General features: G+C 39.7%; 1 long non-coding RNA gene across 1 annotated transcript; it reads right to left on the bottom strand.

Moving 5' to 3' along the window:
• Window positions 1-14,583: 14,583 nt before the first annotated feature.
• LOC132709523 (uncharacterized) lies at window positions 14,584-20,757 on the bottom strand. The gene is made up of 2 exons (XR_009620561.2): window positions 19,604-20,757; window positions 14,584-14,776 (listed from the first exon to the last, which is right to left on the bottom strand). It is a non-coding gene; the product is annotated as an uncharacterized LOC132709523 (long non-coding RNA).
• Between the last annotated feature and the right edge of the window lie 601 nt (window positions 20,758-21,358).

Here is a 21,358-nt window from a genome sequence, read left to right as displayed (position 1 = left end):
CAGACTGACAAAAGGAACTGATAGTTGAGACAGGGAAATGTTGTCCCTTTTATCCGGAACAGGGGACGCCTTGTTTGAGAGATATAATAAAGATAGGGCAAGCTTTACATCTTGAACCTAAGGCTTCAGTGCAAATATTACATCAATGTATCAGTGTCATCAAGCAATGGAAAAATATGGCTCTGATGCTTTGGAAGGGCAACAATTAGCTACAAGCCCTCCACCTGATTATAAAGTTAAAATTGTCACCTCAAAACCATCTTTAATTGAACCATCAGCTCCTTCTGAGGGAGCTAGTTACACCCTCATTAAGCAGATTTTAGAGAAACAGTTAGAAAAAGGGGGGAGGGGATATAGAAGAAATTGCTGATATGCGTTCTGTTTGTCCACCGGCTGCAACTTAGCAAGTTTCTTCTGAATGTGCTTATCAAACCTTCAGAAAAGTGCCTGTTTCTGGCAAGCGTCAACAAGCCTTCTCTAACATCAGGCAAAAGGCTGAAGACAACCCCACTTCTGAATGTCGAAGAACAATTGTTGGGTTGGGAAAGGATCCTGATTTGGCAGATATGATTAAACCATGTCAAGATATAGGAACATCTTCTTATAAAACTAATTTGTTAGCAGCTGCTTTATCACCAGGCAGCAAACCTGAAGGAAAGTGTTATGATTGTGGAAAACCTGGTTATTTTAAAAGAGAGTGTAAAAATCCAAGGGGGGGGGCATGTCTGTAACATCTCGCCCTCTCTTTCATCAGGGATTAAAACCCTGGTATATCATTGCATGGATGACATTTTAATTCTATGCCAGCATTTGGGTTGTGAAAGTTTTGAAGGACTTTGTTGCTTTAACATTTCAGATGAGTCACGGAACATTCAGCATCAACTTAACATTTTACATAATTTGGCCTCTGATGTAAAAATTGATACTTTAGGATCTTGGTGGGAAAGTCTTTGGTCTTGGTTACTTACAGGCTTATTAGGAAACATCCTAAATTATTCAGTCATCATTTGTGCTATTTTAATTGGTGGGTGCTATTTTGTTCAGTGTCTTCCCTCTTTTTGTAACATATGTATTGCTGCATTTTGCCTCAAGCTCCCTCTCATGCTGCCTCAAGGTCAGGTTTATGCCTTGTATAAGGAACTGCAGGGATATTCCTCTCCTGATAATAACCCCTTTTCTGGCCCCTCGTAAGAGGATGGCCTGACAAAAACAAAACAAAACAAAACAGAGTGGAATGTAGAGGTAGGTCAAAGGTCACGGTGCCAAGCGTTGAGCAGCACACTGTCTTAGCTCATGCGCTGTAGGTCTTTCCTTCTTCTATGATCTAATTCTTGGCTTTGATCTGCATTATCTCACCTTTAGAAGATGGCATCTTGAGAGGGGAGTGAATAATTTCTATCCAATTAGAATACTGTTACTGTCCAGTCTTTTATCTGCCTGTGTAAAAATATAAAAATAAAGCTCTCTACGAAAGCGGGAGAGACATCTTGGAACAGAGCAAAAGCCTGGACCTCAGATTTACAACACCTGCAACCGTCATAAATGTGAGTCAGTTGTCAAGCATCCAAATATAAATCAAAATGTATATTAAAATGCTGCAAAGGTCATAAGTGTGAAAAATGGCCATAAATCAGTTTTTTTCAGTGCCATTGTAACTTTGAATTGTCATTAAGTGAACTGTTGTAAGTCAAGGACTATGTGAATTATAGGGCAATGTACCTTTATTGGTGACTGAAACACCCTTAGTGTCTTTTTGCATAAAAAGTGCACAAAAATCCTCTTACAACTTATCCTTTTAATGATTGGAAGCTCCTCTTTGAAAAACAGATTTGGCAGGGAATCCCAGGCTTTTTTTTGACACTTTTAGGTATATATCATTAGAAGGAAATTCTGGTTCAGATCCAGGCTGGGTCTTCCAAAGAGCATCACAGTGCAAATGTCTTGAGGCAGAGGCGGAGTTCATTTGACATAGTCACTTTTATACAGCAACTTTTGTACTGTCCTGGGAAAGCACATGAACTCATCCTGCCTTCTGGGGGTTACTGGAGGGCACAAAGGATCCAGTAGAGAGGAAGATCTGACTTCAGTCCTGGGGGAGGTTTAATATTTACCTTTTGTCAGTCAGTAGTGGTGACCATGAGGATGGGGAGCTTATGGGAGGAAAGTTTGTGTCATTTGAATGAGGAACTTGTAATATTTAAAGAGGATAAAAATATCCATTTCCTTCCAGTACTACACAGACCTCAGGGGAATGGGAATACTGATTCCCATAGAGCTATTAAGGAGACATGTTTGAGACCATTCTAAATAATTTTGAAGAAATCTGACAACCTTTCACAGAGCTCCTCCCGCTTTTGGCATGCGATGGCACGGTGGGCCTGGTAGGTCTGTTTTTTGCCCTCCTCAGTCTCCAGAGGCTTTCTTGGAGCCTGACGAGGGTGAAAATGGCTCCCCCCCGAGGCCTTCCAGAGGCTGGAAATGGCCCGTTTCCCGACTTCCGGTGGGCCCGGAAGGTCAAAAATCAGCTTTGGATGTGGCAAAGCTAGTTCTCCTCTAGGCAGCTCCTGGAGAAGGTGGGCTCTCCCTGCAGCTCCCTAGTTATGTCAGGATAATGATATTTCAGGAATATCCTCCTGACATTATCTAGCATATATTCTTTTCCCATTCACATGGCACAATGCCGAAAGCTTTCTGTTTTTTGGACTAGAGTATCATGTGGCTTCTTTGGATAAGAGACCAATCTGGTATGATTTTTTTTTGTCTTCCCTGGATCAAATATTTACAGAAGCTATTGAGCTTTCCAGATGCTGTTTTGCTGTTGGATCATTACTTTTCAGTTATGTTCAGAAAGGCTGTTAGAGCAGTGATGTCGCAAGACCAAGTCCTGAAATTCTGAGGTCCAAATTCTATAATGGAATCTAACACCTGCAACATAACTAGTGTAGGTCATTTAGAGTGTTGCAACCGGGGAGGGGTGGGATGTCATCTGGTGTACTTAACATCTAGATTTACTGCCCTCATTGACTTTCAAGAACAGGAGAGGGAAGGAGGGAGGGAGGGAGGGAGGAAGGGAAGGAGAGAAAGTGTTCAAAGATTTAGGTTTCCATATTCATCTCATCTTAGGCAACATATACTTTCTCACTTTCTTTTGGGAAACGTGTCTCATGTTAAAATAACTTATTTTTTATTATTTTATTATTTCTTTCTCTGTCCATCTCTGGCTGAATGAAAATTTGAATTATTCAGTTATTTTACTGTTTGATGATTATATTGTATTTTAATTTGATAACTCTTAACACATCATATTTTTATTCATTTGTTTTTTAATAACCTTTATTGTCCAATTTATGCAAAGGAACAATACAAGCACACTAAAAACGGCAATGAAAAGTAAAACGTCATGAGCCTAAAAACAATTTCACTATTATTTCCCTACTTTTAGCATTAGGTGTTCCTTTGTATTTAGATCTGGCCTCAGGAGGAGGATGTAGCATTTGGGAAAGAAGATGCAGCCCAGCAGCCCAGCACTGGAGGCCAAGATGGAGAAGATCTGCACGACTACCATAGACTTTCCTTTGGTGCTCAGGTAGGCGGGCAGGAAGGAGACCCAGACACTGCAGAAAACCAGCATGCTGAAAGTGATCAGCTTAGCTTCATTGAAGGCCCCAGGCAGGTTCCTTGCCAAAAAAGCCACAGTGAAGCAAATGGTGGCGAGGAAGCACATATAGCCAAGGACAACATAAAACATGGTGATGGAGCCTTCATTGCATTGAAGGATGATCACCTCAGGCTGGGAGTGGAGGTCAGAGTCAGGGAATGGGGGAGAAATTCCCAGCCACAAGGCACAGATGATAACCTGGACACCAGAACCAGAAAGGATGATGGAGTTGGCCAAGCTCTTCCCCAACCACCTTCTCATCCTATTTCCTGGTTTTGAAGCCAGGAAGGCCAATACCACTGTGATCGTTTTGGCCAACACAGAAGACACAGCTATTGAGAAGACAATGCTGAAGACTGCTTGTCGGAGAAGGCAGGAGGCTTTCCTTGGTCGGCCAATAAAGAACAAGGAGGATAAGAAGCAAAGCAAGAGGGAGACCAGGAGGATGTAGGAGAGGTCCCGGTTGTTGGCTTTGACAATGGGAGTTTCTAGGTATTGAAGGAATATGATTAAAACAAAACCTGTGGTTAGGAACAAGATTAGGGCAAAGGAGATCAGGATGATGCTGAGAGTTTCTTCATAGGACAGGAAGGTTATTCTTTTGGGGATACATTGGATTCGGTTCTCAGTTGGATATTGATCATCTGGGCACTGGGTGCATTTTTCAGTATCTGACAAAACAGAAAGTAATATTGCTTTTATAGTCTCTCCTTTCACATCTCAAGAAAGACCTTCTTTGGATGACAACTGATACTGAGAGACAGGAACTCCATAGCAAATCATAAATAGGAGGCTGCATACATATATAAAACATTCGTCTGGCTGACCGTTTTATAGTAAACTCTCTTTACATGCTTTAGGTTGGTTTTTTAAAATGTTCCATTATTGGTTTAACTGCATTTTGCCCAAAGTCACTTCGTATCAAAATGATTTGATGTGAAAAAAAAAAATCTATTCCTGAACTAATACATGAACAGAAACTGAGATTGTGATCTCTTTCTGAAATGACTCAGCTTCTAAAAATGAAAAGATGAATTAATCTATTTCCATACTCTCTAGATTTAATAATAGTTTTAAAGACTTAATGAACTTCACATTGATATAAATGCATATTATGTAGATTGTTCTTTATTAATTCTCTTTTCCTCTTCCTTTCTATTTTATCTGATTGCTTTTAATCCCAAAAGTGAATTTAAAGCTTTTTTTCCTTTTAGAATCACAACTGGATTTCTTGTGTGTGTGTGTGTGTGTGTGCGTGTGTGCATGTGCGTGTGTGTTTGTGTGTGTTTAATTGTTTGTATTCCACTGTTTAATATCCAATAAAATTGTAACTATAAGATGGACAGGCTTAGTAGGGATCCTACTAATGAATCTATTATGATGGTTTTGTTGAAACTGGGAGGGTTGAACTGGGCTATAAACAATATTTGTCTTTTAATTCTTAAACCACAACTGAAAGTATTTGAGAGGAAAGAGGCAGATTTTATGCCTAATAATGGTAAATTTAGTTTACATCTCTCCTCTCACACTGATATCCTCTTGATGGATTTTATGGTGAATCCTCCATTTGGTTTTCTCTTGTTTCTTCAACCCAAAAGCTCTCCCTCTGTGATCCTCCCAATTAGTTCTTTCTGCTTATGTGGCCCTATGAACTTAATAAAGATCGATTGATGGATTAATTGAGTGAAATATTGGTTTCATGATTGATTGATGTATCATTGGTCTATGAAGTAAAGTTAGCTTGGATGAGAAAAAGCCATTCATCTGAAACAGGAGTGGGAGCCTACCGGTTTAACAACTGGTTCACTGAGCACGCACTGCGCTCAACTGCTTTGCTGTGTATGTGTGCGCAATAAGTAAGATGATAGGATAATTCTAAACTGACAAGTAGAAGAGAGATTTTCCCTGGCATAAGTAACATTGCAGAATCCACCATGTCCTCCTATCTCTCATCCTTCAAGATCTTTTTCTTATTCCTCCCATTATGGAAGAAAAACAGCTACGTATTCCAATCTCATCCTTCAAGATCTTTTTCTTATTCCTCCCATTATGGAAGAATGTGTCTTCAACTTGCATCTCGATCTAGATGCTCTTGACGAATCCAGCATTCTTCCTCCAGAGTTACCCACCTTCCTGAGTGGAGATGGTCCCCGTTGGACAAGGAATGCAGTCGTAGCAGCAAACCGGCTCTCCTTCTCGAGCTTGCTTGACAAATCCAGGACGACAATTTTCCACACATTTGGATTGAGGGAAACTCTAAAGCAGGCAAATAAGGAATGCCAAAGAAAACATGTCAGGACTGACCAGCCATGGAGAATAGAGGTCAATGTAAACATTAGTCCAGTACACTATGGGCCTCACTTATATGAATATAAAATTTCTAACTAATTCCAAATGACCGTTAGAATGACAGTTTCTTCATTTAGTTCCTCACCTTTGCTTCTGGTAGATCCCTTTGGAATAAGGTACTTTTCTACTTAATAAAGTCTGGAAAGATTGAATTGAAAAAATATTTAAGCATTAAATGACAACCAGTGGCTTCCTCCTTATAGCCATCTGAACATGCATTCCTCTATTCTTCAGGTATCCATGACATTCAAGTATGATTAGCTATTCATATTAAATTGTATTTAATTTAACTGTAAATTTTCATCGTTAAATTTAGCATTTTTGCTACCACAGTGCCATGCATTTCCATCGGCCGTCCTGTACAGCAAGTATAAAAGGATACCATTGATGGAAAGTCTCTGTTCCTGCATCTCAGGACTGTGGGTCACATGCTCCTTAGATTTTCTTTTTATACAGCAATTAGGAAAAAGCATATTCTGCCAATACCTGCTACTGGTATATATACATACATACATATATTTGCTGAGCATTTTTATTTGTTCTGGTCTCTGGTCTAAGACTGTAATAAATTGATTGATTCTAAATTTAAATTAAATTTATAAATGTATTAAAATTTTTACCCCATTAGATTGTTTTCCAAAAAGTAAAACTGTGATTAAAAAAATCCAACATCTCACTAGCAGGAGCTGCAAAAAATTCTTAAGGACTATATATAACATTGTAAAGCCCTTTGAAAAGGGTTCAAAACAGTTTTCTACTAAAGCTACAAAGCAAAAGGTGCTTAAAAATAAGAGCTGCCAACCTTAAAGGGAATGTTATTTGTTTTTTTATATACAGTATTTATTTCCTCAAGTCATGCGGCTGCCATGCTAGTGAAATAAGACTAAAACTGCCTAATTTCTGGAACTGTTGTGATGTAAGATCGGGGGTGGGCTGCAGGGGGTTTGCAGGACTTTGGGAGAACCTCTAACTAAGATTCTGTGCAGTTCAGAGACCCCCCAAATCCCACTCCTGGTTGGCCCTATCCACCCCATTCCACCACTCCCAGGAGTCCCCATGGGCCCTCTTTGGGATGCAGGTAAGTGCAGGGCATTCACGAAGGCTCGGGGAGGGTGAAAAATGTGCCTCCGGAGCCTGGTTAGGCCATTTTTGCCCTCCTGCAGGATCGAAGAAAGTCCCCCCTGCTGTGGTTCAGAAGGCTGACTAGGCCACGATCATCACGATCACACCCACCCAGCAACCAGGCAGAGAACCTCTTGCTAAAATTTTTGAAGCCCACCCCTGTGTAAGATGGACATGAGATCATGAGAAGGTGAGCCTCAAACAGGGTAAGTCAAGTATCTTTTGCTGCCGGAAGTAGGAAATGAGCCTGACTCTAAGGCTCAGCTAGAGATCCCCCCAAAAAAACAACAACCCTTTTTGTTTAATAACTTCAATTTGGTGACACCACCTGGCATGGAAAAACTAACCTATGTTTATTATAGAGCCTTGGTACTACAGTGGTTTAAAGCACCCTGTTATTAACACAGCTGCCTGCAATTTACTGCTGGTTCGAATCTCTCCAAGGCTCAAGGTTGACTCAGCCTTCCATCCTTTCTAAGGTAGGTTAAATGAGGACCCAGTTTGTGGGGGCAATAAGCTGACTTTGTATAAATATACAAAAGTATGAAGGCTATTGCTTAACGCACTGTAAGCCGCCCTGAGTCTCCGGAGAAGGGCGGCATATAAATCAAATTTAAAAAAAAAAATAAAAAATAAAATTATGAATTAAATTTGGATCCTCCTTTTTTTGCCCAGAGAGACTTTAATATCCAACAATCAAGATAAAAATTGCATTCAAGAACTTTTCAGATGGAAGTGCCTTCTTACAAGCCAAAGGCCAAATCTAAGTACTGGTAGCATATCCTTTCAAATTGTCACTCATGATTTCTGATATGAGGAAAAAGTTTTCTTTGGATCAAAGTCTTATTTCAATTCTTCTGGGTAAGGGCATTATCTCATATCACAACCATCATTATGATTTCATGTGAACTGAAAACCTTGGACCCCATTTTTAGGAAGAGAAGGCAGGTTGCTCTATCCCAGTGTGGTGAAAGAAATGAATGCATCACTCTGGATAACTCTGGGGTGCTTAAAACATTACTGTTGTGGCCTGTTGGCCGCCAGCCCCTCCAGCAGCCAAATCAGAGGAGGAGGAGGTGTGGGAGTCAGGGTCAGCATCAAGGCAGCCTGAGGGCTACAAGGGGGAAGAAGAAATGGAGCTGGCAGAGAGAGAGAGAGATAGACAGAGGCAGAGCCTTGGCTGTCCATTGGTTCTAAGAGGGAGAGTCAGCAGCCCCCAGGTCTGGAGGTAGCTGCTGCTGCTGCTGATGAGTAGATGTTTACAGTGCCTGATGCATGGATGCAAAATGGTGAGCGGCCACTGGCTGGGCATGGGTGGGGCTAAGATGGTGTAATTACTACAGGTTCGGCAAACCGATGCCAATAATCCCTCTCATCAGTTTCATGCTGCTTCATTTCACCATTAAGCCATGGTGACTATGCTTAGCTTGCTTGAAAACTGTGTTACATCTTTGGACAATAGAGAAAAGACACCGATATTTTTCTCACCTGGTTGAGCGATGTTAGCTGTTGAAGAGCATCTTGGTTGACAAAAAGTCCCTTTTTTTCAAAACTCCCCAGTTTGCCTTTGATGAGGTAATCTTTGGATCTAAACCCGCTCACGATGTCCAGATCTGCTGCTATATCTCCATTTTGATCCACGTACAGTTTCCAAAGGGAAATATTACAAAATACACTCTTCTTCATAAAGGGATGAAGCTAGAATGGAAAAGTCCATGAATTTTAAAAGCAGAAACCTTGGTTTCTTATCCTATATCGGGGATGTCAATCTCGATCGTATCACGTGATGTATCGTGACATATCATGACATTTTTTGCCTTTGCTGAGTTGGTGTGTGTGTATAGCCTGTACGTGATGCATCTGGCCCACGGGATGCCAGTTTGAAACCGCTGTCCTACATGGTCTATTCACATTTGAATCTTTACAATTTTACCAGTTGCAAATATGGTTAATTAGAACAGGTGTTATTTCCACAAGTGAACAACAACAACAACAAAAAAAAACATTCAGCAAAATTTGTCAATCACAGACTGACAAAATATTATTGAGAAAATATACTTAACAGAATTGGCCAATTATAGGGAAGATTCTAGAGTAAATGACAAATAACGCGGGGGTGGGGGGAGACATTGTTGTGGCCTGTCAGCCACCGGCCCCTCCTGCAGCCGAATCAGAGGAGGAGGAAGTGTGAGAGTCAGGGTCAGCATCAAGGTAACCTGAGAGCCCTGAAGGGGAAGAAAATTTTCAGTCTGTAATATCAAGGTATATTTGCCATAATTTTTGCTGTTGGGAACTTTATGCTCCAAGGAATTAGAGTGGCCAAAACTGCCAATCTTTTATGGCACAAGGAGGTTGAGATGATTCCCTTCCCTCTTCCTTTGAGTTCCTTCTCCAAAGGAACCAAGATCCTTGTTGGGATCCAATACCTGCCATGGCTGCAGCCTTGAAGCCCTCAACTTCTCTTTGTCCTTCTTTCTTCTCCTCCTGGATATGGAGGCATATGCAGCATTCAAGGCGTGGGCCAGGGTCTTCATGATACTGAAATCTTTTACTTTAGTTATAGTCGGCAAACCACTTATTTTGTTCTCCATTGGTGCTTTCTGGGTGCATCTTCTCCGACCTTTGACAGAAAAGGCATGCCTTGAAAAAGAACAGTGGAAAGACCGATCTCGATATTGGGGTTCTACATAGTGGTAGGGATATACGGCATTATCTTTTGTCACTTTTTTTTCCTGTAAAGAAAAAATCCATACACTATGAATGTACTTTAAAACTCTTTTCCTTTGCATGTTATATTTCTCCAAGACTGTGAGGATCCAGACTTTCCCTTCTATAGGTCCAGACAACTGTTTAAATGTTAAATGGAAAGGAATAATTCTTTCCAAAATAGGAACATGTTCGATGGAGTGAAGAAAGACATTGACTTGTCTCCACTTAGAGACGGCATTCTCTAAGTGGGTGAGGGGTGCTGTAAGTCGAGTTGTTGAGAATCGTTGTGATATAACAACACAAATCCCATTCCTGACAAGCAAGTGAGTAAAAATCCTCATGAAATTCTCTCCATTTTCTGTGTCTGAAGCAAAGAGACCAATCAAGGTCCATCTGAAATGGAGGAGCAGTTGGACAATGCCGGGATATTGGATCCCTTCTTTGGGGAACATCGGGTGGAAAAAGGGGAACTGACTTTTATCACTCAGAGCCTCTGAAACAATTTCATAACTGGTCTGAAAAAAAGTTATGAAGAATTCTGTGTTATATTTGGAGTCAGATCAACTCCAAATGTTAGTTTTTAATCCATCCAACTTGGTTCTTATGAACATATAGAAATAGTATGTGGTTAATCAGTTATTAGACTCCATATGAAGATTCATAATATAATAAGCAGAACCTTATATAAAATGGAATAAAAACAAATTAATAAGAATAAAAGAAAAGAATAAAGACTACAAATAATATTTCTGTATCATCACTACAAGCTACCACCATGAGATCCACATATGGGGATACCAGCTGAACTCTTTTATTCAACTACAGTTTCATATTATAAGTATGTTTTAAAATTCTGATTGCAAAGGAAATATATTGTTTTAATGTATAGATTCCAAAAGATCCTTCATCTAATGTGTGGTTTAAGATACTGATCTCTCTTTTTCATATACATATTAATATAAATATAGTATATTTCATATATTAGAACTACACCGCTTAGTATACAATATTATCCGCTACAAAATCCTACCTGTCAATGACTACTTCAGCTTCAACCACAACAATACACGAGCACACAATAGATACAAACTCAAGGAAACCGCTCTAAACTCGATTGCAGAAAATACGACTTCAGCAACAGAGTGGTCAATGCCTGGAATGCACTACCTGACTCTTTTGTTACATCCTCAATCCCCCATAACTTTAACCTTAAACTGTCTATTGTTGACCTCACCCCATTCCTAAGAGGTCTGTAAGGGGTGTGCATAAGCGCACCAGTGTGCCTTCCCTCCCTGTCCTACTGTCCCCATTAATTCATTCCCATTTCCTGTATTAATAGAAATGTTCATACTTATTCCTGTTATGTCGTACATGTTTGACAAACTAATAAAATAAAATAAATATATAAACTATTAACATTCAGATAATAGATATTTTACATCTTTTATCTCTGGAGCTCCACAAATAAAAGTCTGTGGGGTTATAAGGTACTTATTTAACCATTATTCCAGGTGCTGAAATTTTCTTGAGTAAATATCACCAATTGGGATACTTCTTGAATAGTCCAGACAGTAGGAGGTTCTAGTGAAGTCTCTTTGAGACTTCTGTGATAGACTATATCATCAATAGGTTGCGGGAGGGGCGGGGAAGCAAGAGCAATAACACCACTTCACAGTGCTTTACAGCTCTCTCTAAGTGGTTTACAGAGTCAGCCTATTGCCCCCAACCATCTGGGTCTTCATTTTACCCACCTCAGAAGGATGGAAGGCTGAATCAACCTTGAGCCTGATGACAATCAAACTGCCAAATTGCAGTCAGCCATCAGTCAGCAGAAGTAGCCTGCAGTACTGCATTGTAACCACTGAGCCACCGTGGCTCTTACCATTTTGGCTAACATGTTTGCAGTGTTTTAATAAAGTGGTTAGTTAATGCTAGTGGTCTCTATAATGTTTCTATGTAGACTGTAAGAAAAATAATCCACTGGGATTCTTTTCATGAATCTAGGATATATTACTATTGAATAAAAATATTACTTTGGCTAAAATAATCTACAAAACAAGAGCTTTCTATCATTGCTTCATTTTCCTTTTGCACAGAAGACAATTTGACTAGACACAGAGCCTCTGGTAACTTTCACAAACGTGTAGCAGAAACCATCAAAGCAATGGGGATGGTGTCATGAGAGGATATGACTGTTTTGATCTTTCCTCACTCTGGATCCTAAGCCATAGCAATGGCATCTGAAATGGCCACAGTGGAAAGCAGTTCTTGAATTCAATAATTGCTTTCATGGTGTGGAGACAATAACTTCATCCTTAACACCAATAAGTCTTTCATCTGCACCTCAATAACTGTCTGGTTTGGTTCTTCAACCCAACAAGACAGACACAGACTTCAGAGGATAATTAGAACTGCAGAAAAAACAATTGCTACCAACCTGCCTTCCACTGAGGACCTGTATACTGTACGAGTCAAAAAGAAGACTGTGAAAATATTTACAGACCCCTTGCATCCTGGACACAATCTGCTTCAACTCTGACCCTAAAAATGACATTATAGAGCACTGCACACCAAAACAACTAGACACAAGAACAGTTTCCCCCCAAAACGCTATCACTCTGCAAACCAAATAATTCCCTCAACACTATCAAACTAGTTACTAAGTCTGCATTACTATTACTATTACTATTAATCTTCTCATCGTTTCTATCACCCACCTCCTCCCACTTATGACTGTATGACTGTAACCTTGTTGCTGGTATCCTTAAGATTCCTAATATGATTTGTTGCTTATTTGTTCCCTATGACTATCATTAAGAGTTGTAAATTATGATTCTGCCGAATGTATCTTTTCTTTTATGTACAAGGAGAGCATATGCACATTCCTTGTGTGTCCAATCACACTTGGCCAATAAAGAATTCTTCAACTTCACCTTCTTCAATAAGACTAAGGAGCTTATATAGGCCAGTTTTAAGTTTTTGGGTGTTATCATAAAAGAGGACATGACCTCGGATGCTCATATTGCAGCACTGGTCAAAAGCACTGGTGAAAAATTGATGGTGACCTCCTACTGCTGCATGGTAAAGAGTATTTTTTTTTCAAAAATAAAAGATTTTTATTGAATATTTTACATTTTTAAAACCAAAAATATAATAGAAAAAAACAAAAGACAAAAAAAGAAAAAGAAACCTACACATACACCAAACGGTAAAATACAAAAGATAAATAACAACATTATATAATATTTTACAACTTTCTGCATCGACAGAAAGATAGAGAGTCTTTTAACTTACTGCACCTGTGTATGGTTTGCCAATTGCACAGTGGCAGATAGGACAGCGCTCCAGAGGGTTAGCATCATTGGTTGCTCTCTCCCCACTTTGGAAGAGCTTTATAGTTCCCGCTGCATTAAGAAAGTTCAAAACATTCTTAAAGATCCATCTCATCCTGGGCACCCTTTTTTTTGAACTATAACCATCTGGCAGACGGTACAGGATAATAAAAACAAGGGCAAATAGGCTGAAAAACAGCTTCTATCCCAGAGCAGTAACTATATTGATTTCTACTGTATAGTGTTATACTAATGCAGTACAAGTGGATTTCAATTCAATTGTATAGAATGTGAAGGATGTGTGTTTTTGTTTTATTTTTATAGTTTTCTTATGTATGATAAACACTGAAGATGGCATTTAGTTTCATTGAATAAAGTGCAATGGCAATAAAGTAAACTAACTGACATAAACAAAATGGTTGGATCTATTGTTCCATTCACTTGACCAGATAGAGAAACACAAACACACACACAAACCTGTGCCACTTTGAAGGTGCCTACTAAAGTTGACATCTGGATGGAGATATCACTGGCAGCTGCATCAACAAGAGCCAAAAGGTTGTCCTTCCTTCCACAGCTGTAATTGGGAACATTGGCATCTCCGGTAGAGAGCATGTCCAGCAAAGCTTCTGAAGTGCCAATTGTGTTAAAATAGTCATTCTGGATGTTGTAGCCAAGGGTGACATTTTGCAGGTATCGTTGAGTCTTGATGACCTCTTCAATGGTCATAATGAAGCGGAGGATTCTATGCATATCATTAAATGTCTTACTGTAAAATAATGTTCAAGTTTATTTATTTCTCTTTGAATCCTCACGCTAATACTTGTCCATAACAATGGGCAAATAATAGTCACCCATTTTATTATTGTTCAGAAGATGGAATTGAGATTAACAACCATCAGGGTTAAAAGTTACAAATATATCATTTTGTAGTAGTGCTGATTTTCATTTCTCCAATAACTCAGTTTCAAACTAATTGAATCATTAGAGTAGAACCACCATAAAAAGAAGAGGCTTTTTCATAGATGCCCAGGAAAAGTGATTCTGCAAACAACTCATCCTCTCTTTCTATAAGAATGAGGGAATGGCTATCAATGAGATGTTATCAAAGTATGGAAAAGGGTTGGGCAGAGGAATCTACAGCTCTTTCCATCATTATTTTAAAGAAAAACTAACATTCAAGTGATAAACTCTGCATTGGACCGGAGGGGGGGTGGCAATCTGGAATTCTTACAGGTATTTTCTTTGCCTCATCTCTGGACTTGAGTCTCTTCCGCAAAAGAAGACAAAAGAGGGAAGCTGTGGAAATCAAAAGGATTCAGAAAATTAGAAAGGTCCTGTAACATAAGAGTTAGGGAAATAAAAAGAACAGAAGTGTAAATGGAGGGAATGTAAATCCATCACACACATTAATGACTTACGAGTGAGACTTTTTATTTGGAGCCATGTTGAAAGACAACATTTCACGCAATATTCTCGTGGCACAGAGGACTACACCAATCAGATGGTCTCCTTGTCTATAATAGCTCCATGGATAGGTTTCATCCCGGTGCTCCAAACTCAGCGGGCACTTCAGTCTAAGCTTCCCGGAGACTTGCTGGGAAGTCTGAAACATCAGAAGCATAAAAAAGAGGTCCATAATTCACAGGGATGAATCAACCCCTTTCCTATTTCTAAACAAGAACATGAAGAGTTAGAAGTACACTCTACAAGATGGAAATGTCAGGGGCTTTCCCAATATAGATAGAGACAAACTGGCTTTTGTCTTGAAAGGAAAGCAGTGTACATTCAAAAGCATAGTCCCTGCCTGTCCCAATATGTGTGCCACACAGCCTGTGATTTGATGCATATATTCTTTCCTGATGCAAGACTTTGCATGTTGCTTCAGTCTAATGTTTACATCAAAGGTAGTCACTGGAGAAGCAGCAGCAGATGTCCCAAACCCAGAATTATGATCATTACACTGAGAAACAACTTCTCCTCTTGGGATCCTAAACTACTTCACGGTCCCATCTGCATAGGAGAAGCTGGAGAAAAGGATGTTAATGAAAAATCCCAGATATGTTGTAAATCAGAGGTCCAGGCTTTTCCTCTGTTTCATGATGTCTCCCAAGATGTCTCTAAGATGTCTCTACGATATCTCTAAGATGTCTCTAAGATGTCTCTCCCGACTTCGTAGAGAACTTTATTTTTTATACAGTTTTACACAAGCAGATAAAAGGTAGCACAGTAACAGTATTCTGATTGGATAGAAGTTATTCACCCCCCTCTCAAGTTGCCATCTTCTCTAGGTGAGCTTATATTAGATCATCCACATCCGAGCCAATAATGAAGTAATGCAGTAAGCAGGAAAGACCCACAGATCACCAGCCGGCAGTGTGCTGCTACAGCCTGGTACTATCACCTTTGACCCACTGACCTACATTCCACTCTGTTTTGTTTTATTTGTGAAGCCATCCTCTTACGAGGGGCCAGAAAAAGGGTTATTATCAGGAGAGGAATATCCCTGCAGTTGTTTATACAAGGCATAAACCTGACCCTGAGGCAACGTAAGAGGTTGTTTTGGGCGAAATGCAGAGATACATATGTTACAAAAAGAGGGAAGACACTGAACAAAACAACACCCACCAATTAAAATAGTACAAATGATGACTGAATAATGTAGGATGTTTCCCAATAAGCCTGTCGGTAACCAAGACCAAAGGCTTTCCCACCAAGATCCTAAAGTATCAATTTTTATATCAGAGGCCAAATTATGTAAAATGTTAAGTTGATGCTGAATCTAAAAGATGTTGATACATCTAAAATGTTAAAGCAACAAAGTTACATTTTCAGGAACTGATATAAATCAATTTGCGTTAGGGGGTGAATGATACTCAGCTTCCCCCCAATGAGCTATAGTCTTCCAATCAAAGTTCCCTTTGAACAAATACTCACTCAAATTAGTAAAGTTTTGAATTACTACAGCAGGGGTACATACAGCGATTAAACATGTAGAAAGCAAATTTTCCATATCATACACTTCAGACAAACAAAAGGCATCCATTTTTTGTAATGTTTGCAAGCTACACCCATATGTCTTGTTTCATGTGTTGTTCGAGCGATGTTTAGATGGTATGACAGCTGCTGATGCTAAAGTACAGTTATTAACAATCAAGCACAAACAAATTATGATTACAGAATTGGCAGTGAAAACCACAAAAATGGCAGCGCACAAGTTCTCGGGTGTTTGTTCCACTTGTTGCTGCTTCAGCACTGCCTGCGCTTTGGTGGTCAAATTCTTTACATCTCCCCATGTCACTGGATGACTGGCACAACAGGATCGGGTTGGTCGCCGCGCTGTCTGTAGAGTCATCTTTGCCATCTCTGGGATAGGGTTCAGGGGTTGGTGCCATGACATCCTTGGCTGGATGAACACAAAGTGCTGGTACCCACAAAGGTCCTGTAGATGTAAACACAGGAGCCTAACCCCACCCCCAAGTAATCAAAGGAATCGGTCCTAACCATGTTTTGTCTGGTAATGCTCTATAATATACCAGAGGAGGAGGCAAACTTGTTTTTTGTTGAAAATGCCTCTGATAAGCGGTTGAATTAGAAATTGAAAAATTCAATTGATTCAAAGTAAATAAAACTTTTGTAACCTGTTGTGTTACCCATGACAAATTTGGGACCCGAGAGCCCTCCTTTTTTATTTGTTTGTGAAGGCAGTCCTTAAAGGACCTATTAGCACATTCCACAATAGCTTGACCTGTGGAATTATAGGGAAGACCATGAGTAACAACAATATTCCAGGTTGTACAAAATTGCAAAAAAGCATGTGAAGAATAGGCAGGCCCATTATCTATTTTTAAAGAAGAGGGCTTGCCCAGAGCTGTAATGGCTGAAAAAAAGATGAGAAATAACATGATTAGCTGTTTCCCCTCATTGAGGGGTAGCCCAAATTGCTCCAGAATAGGTATAAATAGATAAATGAATATATTTCCAAGGAGCTAAAGAAGGAAGATGGGTAACATCCATTTGCCATAATTGATTAGAGGTGAGACCACGGGGATTAACTCCCGTGTCTCCTGAAGGGGATGCCCCAGAGCATTGGGGGCAGGATGAAACAATTTGCTTAGCTTTCTCTAGTGGAATATGGCAAGCTTGTACCAGCGCCCTGGCATTTTGATGGAAAAAAGAATGGCTAAAAAATGGATCTGTAAATAAAGTAGGTAAAACATGAACAGCAGGATCAGCATGACTGTTGCCTTCAGAAAGAGGCCCAGGAAGGGATGAATGACTGCGTATGTGAGAGGAAAAATACAAATGCTTCCGGTCTTGTAGTAGTTGCTGTAAAGTGAGAAATAAAGCCATAAGGTTGGAGTCAATCCTGGGCGTGATATAAGCACCTGGAAGATTAAAAATCAGTTGACATACATACTGAGAGTCAGAGAGCAGATTGAAAGGTTGTTGAGAAAAAGTGTGGAAAGCTAAGATAGCTGCAGACAAATCTGAGCGCTGAGATGAAGACTGTACTGTAGTGTAGGAAACTTTCCAGATGTCGTCACGAGGATCCTTATAAGCAATAGCTCCTCTCGTTCGTCCTCCATCAGAGAAAACCGTAAGAGCTTGCGGTAGTGGAGAAGAAGAAAGTAATGAGCGAATAGGAAAGGAGGAAGTCATTAAACAAGCAAACCTAGGATCTTTAGGCAGATGATATGAAATACAGTCTATATAGTCAGTTAGAGCACACTAAAGAGATAAATTATTCTGAAAATAAAAGTGAAAGTCAGATTTTGAGATAGGAAGAACAATATTTATTAAATCAGTTCCATTTCTTTGACAGGCTCAAGTATGCCCCAAGGTTATAATTTCAGCCATGGCTTGAATAAAGGGTAAAACATTTTTAGATGGTAATGAGACAAATAAAGCCATTCAATACAATATACTTTTTGCTGTTCTAAAGCAGCCAATACTCCTGTGGGCCGTTTACTAGTAGGAAATATTAACAGAGATAACTGACAATCTCTATGAGGGATTCAATCCACAAACTAATACTCAAAATGTTATTAATTTTCTCAACTGTAGCAAATACTACAGATGGAACTATAATTAAATCTCCTGGCTTTTTTCCTTTAGTCACTAACTCAAATAACGGACTAAGTAAATGCATAGGTAAAGAAAAATATGGGCGGACCCAATTAATAGTACCCAATAGTTGTTGCAAATTTACTAAGGAAATAACTTTGGGTAACTTTAAACAAGGAAAAGCTGGAGCAGAAAAATACTTATGTCCTAAGGAGTGTGCAGCTGTATTTTTTCCGGGGCAATTTACAATCCATTTACACATAAATCATTTTGTATTTCAAAAAGCCAATTAGGTTGTATTTTTTGCATTCCAATTAAAATGTCATCATGTAGATGATATACCAGGGTTTTGATCCCTGATGAAAGAGAGGGCGAGATGTTACAGACATGCCCCCCCTCCTTGGATTTTTACAGTCTCTTTTAAAATAACCAGGTTTTCCACAATCATAACTCTTTCCTTGAGGTTTGCTGCCTGGTGATACAGCAGTTGCTAACAAATTAGTTTTATAAGATGTTCCTATATCTTGACATGGTTTAAACATATCTGCCAAATCAAGATCTTTTCCCGGCCCAACAATTGCTCTTCGGCATTCAGAAGTGGCGTTGTCTTTTGCCATTTGCCTCATGTTAGAGAAGGCTTGTTGACATTTGCCAGAAAAAGGCACTTTTCCAAAGGCGTGATAAGCACATTCAGAAGAAACTTGCAAAGTTGCAGCCGGTAGACAAACAGAAAGCATATCAGCAATTTCTTCTATATTCCACCCCCTTTTTCTAACTGTTTCTTTAAATTCTGCCTAATGGGGGTGTAACTAGCTCCTTCAGAAGGAACTGATGGTTCAATTAAAGATGGTTTTGAGGTGACAATTTTAACTTTATAATCAGGTGGAAGGCTTGTAGTTAATTGTTGCCCTTCCAAAGCAGCAGAGCCATACTTTTCTATTCCTTGATGACATTAATACCATTGATGTAATATTTGCACTGAAGCCTTAGGTTCAAGATGTAAAGCTTGCCCTATCTTTATTATATCTCTCAAACAAGGCGTCCCCTGTTCCGGATAAAAGGGACAACATTTCCCTGTCTCAACTATAAGTTCCTTTTGTCAGTCTGTATATCGTCATGCCAGACTTGTGCAATCCCCCGCACATGAACTTTCTGATATTGCGACAGATTGCAACCAACACTCACCATTAGGGATCCACATAGGATGAAGGTACCAGGGGTCTATATTTCCAGATGATGATGAGTATCTTAAGGCTGTTGCTTCCCGCGAAGGGCTGTCCCAGCCCGAGGTTACCAGGGACAATGTTTCCCTATCTCAACTACCAGTTGCTGCTGATATTGAGATAGATTGCAGCCCATGACTTACCACTAGGGATCCCGAAGGATGAAAGGCACGTCAGGGGTCTATTCCAGACGATGATAAGGATGTTAAGGATGCTGCTCCCCATGGAGGGTGTCCCTGCTTCGGGCGCCAGATGTTGTAAATCAGAGGTCCAGGCTTTTGCTCTGTTTCATGATGTCTCCCAAGATGTCTCTAAGATGTCTCTAAGATGTCTCTCCCGACTTCGTAGAGAACTTTATTTTTTATACAGTTTTACACAAGCAGATAAAAGGTAGCACAGTAACAGTATTCTGATTGGATAGAAGTTATTCACCCCCCTCTCAAGTTGCCATTTTCTCTAGGTGAGCTTATATTAGATCATCCACATCCGAGCCAATAATGAAGTAATGCAGAAAGCAGGAAAGACCCACAGATCACCAGCCGGCAGTGTGCTACTACAGCCTGATACCGTGACCCTTGACCCACTGACCTACATAGATACACCCTTGGAGGCCCTGTTCTCTAGTGGTTATCCTTCCTGTCATGACTCATCCAGAAAATAGATGAAGATATATCAACAACCAGGTAACTTTTGCTGTCCTTCAAGATGGTCTCTCCTCCAAAGTCTCTTGGGCAAAGTCATCTATAGCTATGGAGGCAATCAGTCCCTTGAACCCTCAAGTTAAGACTAGGGCCTCTTTGTGATTTTCTTTTATTTTAAATCTTTGTTTATACATCTTATATCTGAGCTGATTTTAAAATTCCTGAAGTATCTGAAGTGAAATTCCATTTCCCATCTGTTCTAGAAATAGAACAGATCAGAAATATCAGATTTTGGATGAGAGGTGACTAAAAGACAGGAAAGCGATATCTTGTATCATTGAGTAAATAGGGAGAAAGTTAAATAAAGTTAAAGGAGGGATTTAAAGTTTTTTTTTCCCTTGACACTCTCTGTGTTGTCTTTCCCTATTCATGTAAGACACTAAAATCCTCTATATTTTGAAGTGTCTTGTTTTGTTAAATAAAGAGTGGGCCATGAGGTCCACAGGGGTGATGGTTGCAGTGCCTACAGTATAGCCCACATCCACCCAGAAGCTAGCTTGAGGGGACCAATTATGATTAATGGTGATCTAAGAGATATCTAGAAGGGGACAAGAGAAGGTTTTCCTTTGTCCTCTTTGCTGTTTTTTTGGGCTCTTGAAGAGTTGACTTGTCATGGCCCAGGATGAAGGAGAGCAGAAGGGAGGTTCCGTTAGGTTAGTTGCCTAGCAACCGAACAAAGGTTCCGATCAGTGACAGTTGGCTGCAGCAACTGTCAACTTTGAATCTAACCTGGCAGCAGCCATTTTCTTTCTATTCCACATGGAAGATTCAGAAAAATTCAGCCCTGCCCACCATGGAGGAATTGGTTGGTGAAATGGACAGAATTTGTTGAAATGGGCAAATGGATTTCTTTTACAGGTAGCCCTCAATTTACGACCTCAATTGAGCCCAAAATGTATGTCGCTGAGTGAGAAATTGGTTAAGTGAGCTTTGCCCCATTTTATGACTTTTCTTGCCACATGGTTAAGGGAATCACAATCAGTTGTCAAGCATCCAAATGTAAATTAAAATGTATGTTCAAATGCTGCAAAGATCATAAGTGTGAAAAATGGCCATAAGTCACTTTTTTTCAGTGCCATTGTAACTCTGAATTGTCATTAAGTGTTGTAAGTCAAGGACTACCTGAATGAAAGGGCAATGTACCTTTATTGATGACTGAAACACCTTTAGTGTCTTTTTGCATAAAAAGTCCACAAA

The sequence above is a fragment of the Pantherophis guttatus genome, chromosome 2, assembly GCF_059756535.1.
Source record: "Pantherophis guttatus breed Tessera chromosome 2, ASM5975653v1, whole genome shotgun sequence".
Classification (NCBI taxonomy): domain Eukaryota; kingdom Metazoa; phylum Chordata; class Lepidosauria; order Squamata; family Colubridae; genus Pantherophis; species Pantherophis guttatus.
The sequence above is the reverse complement of the archived record's forward strand: the minus strand, read 5'-3'. Positions and strand labels throughout refer to the sequence as shown.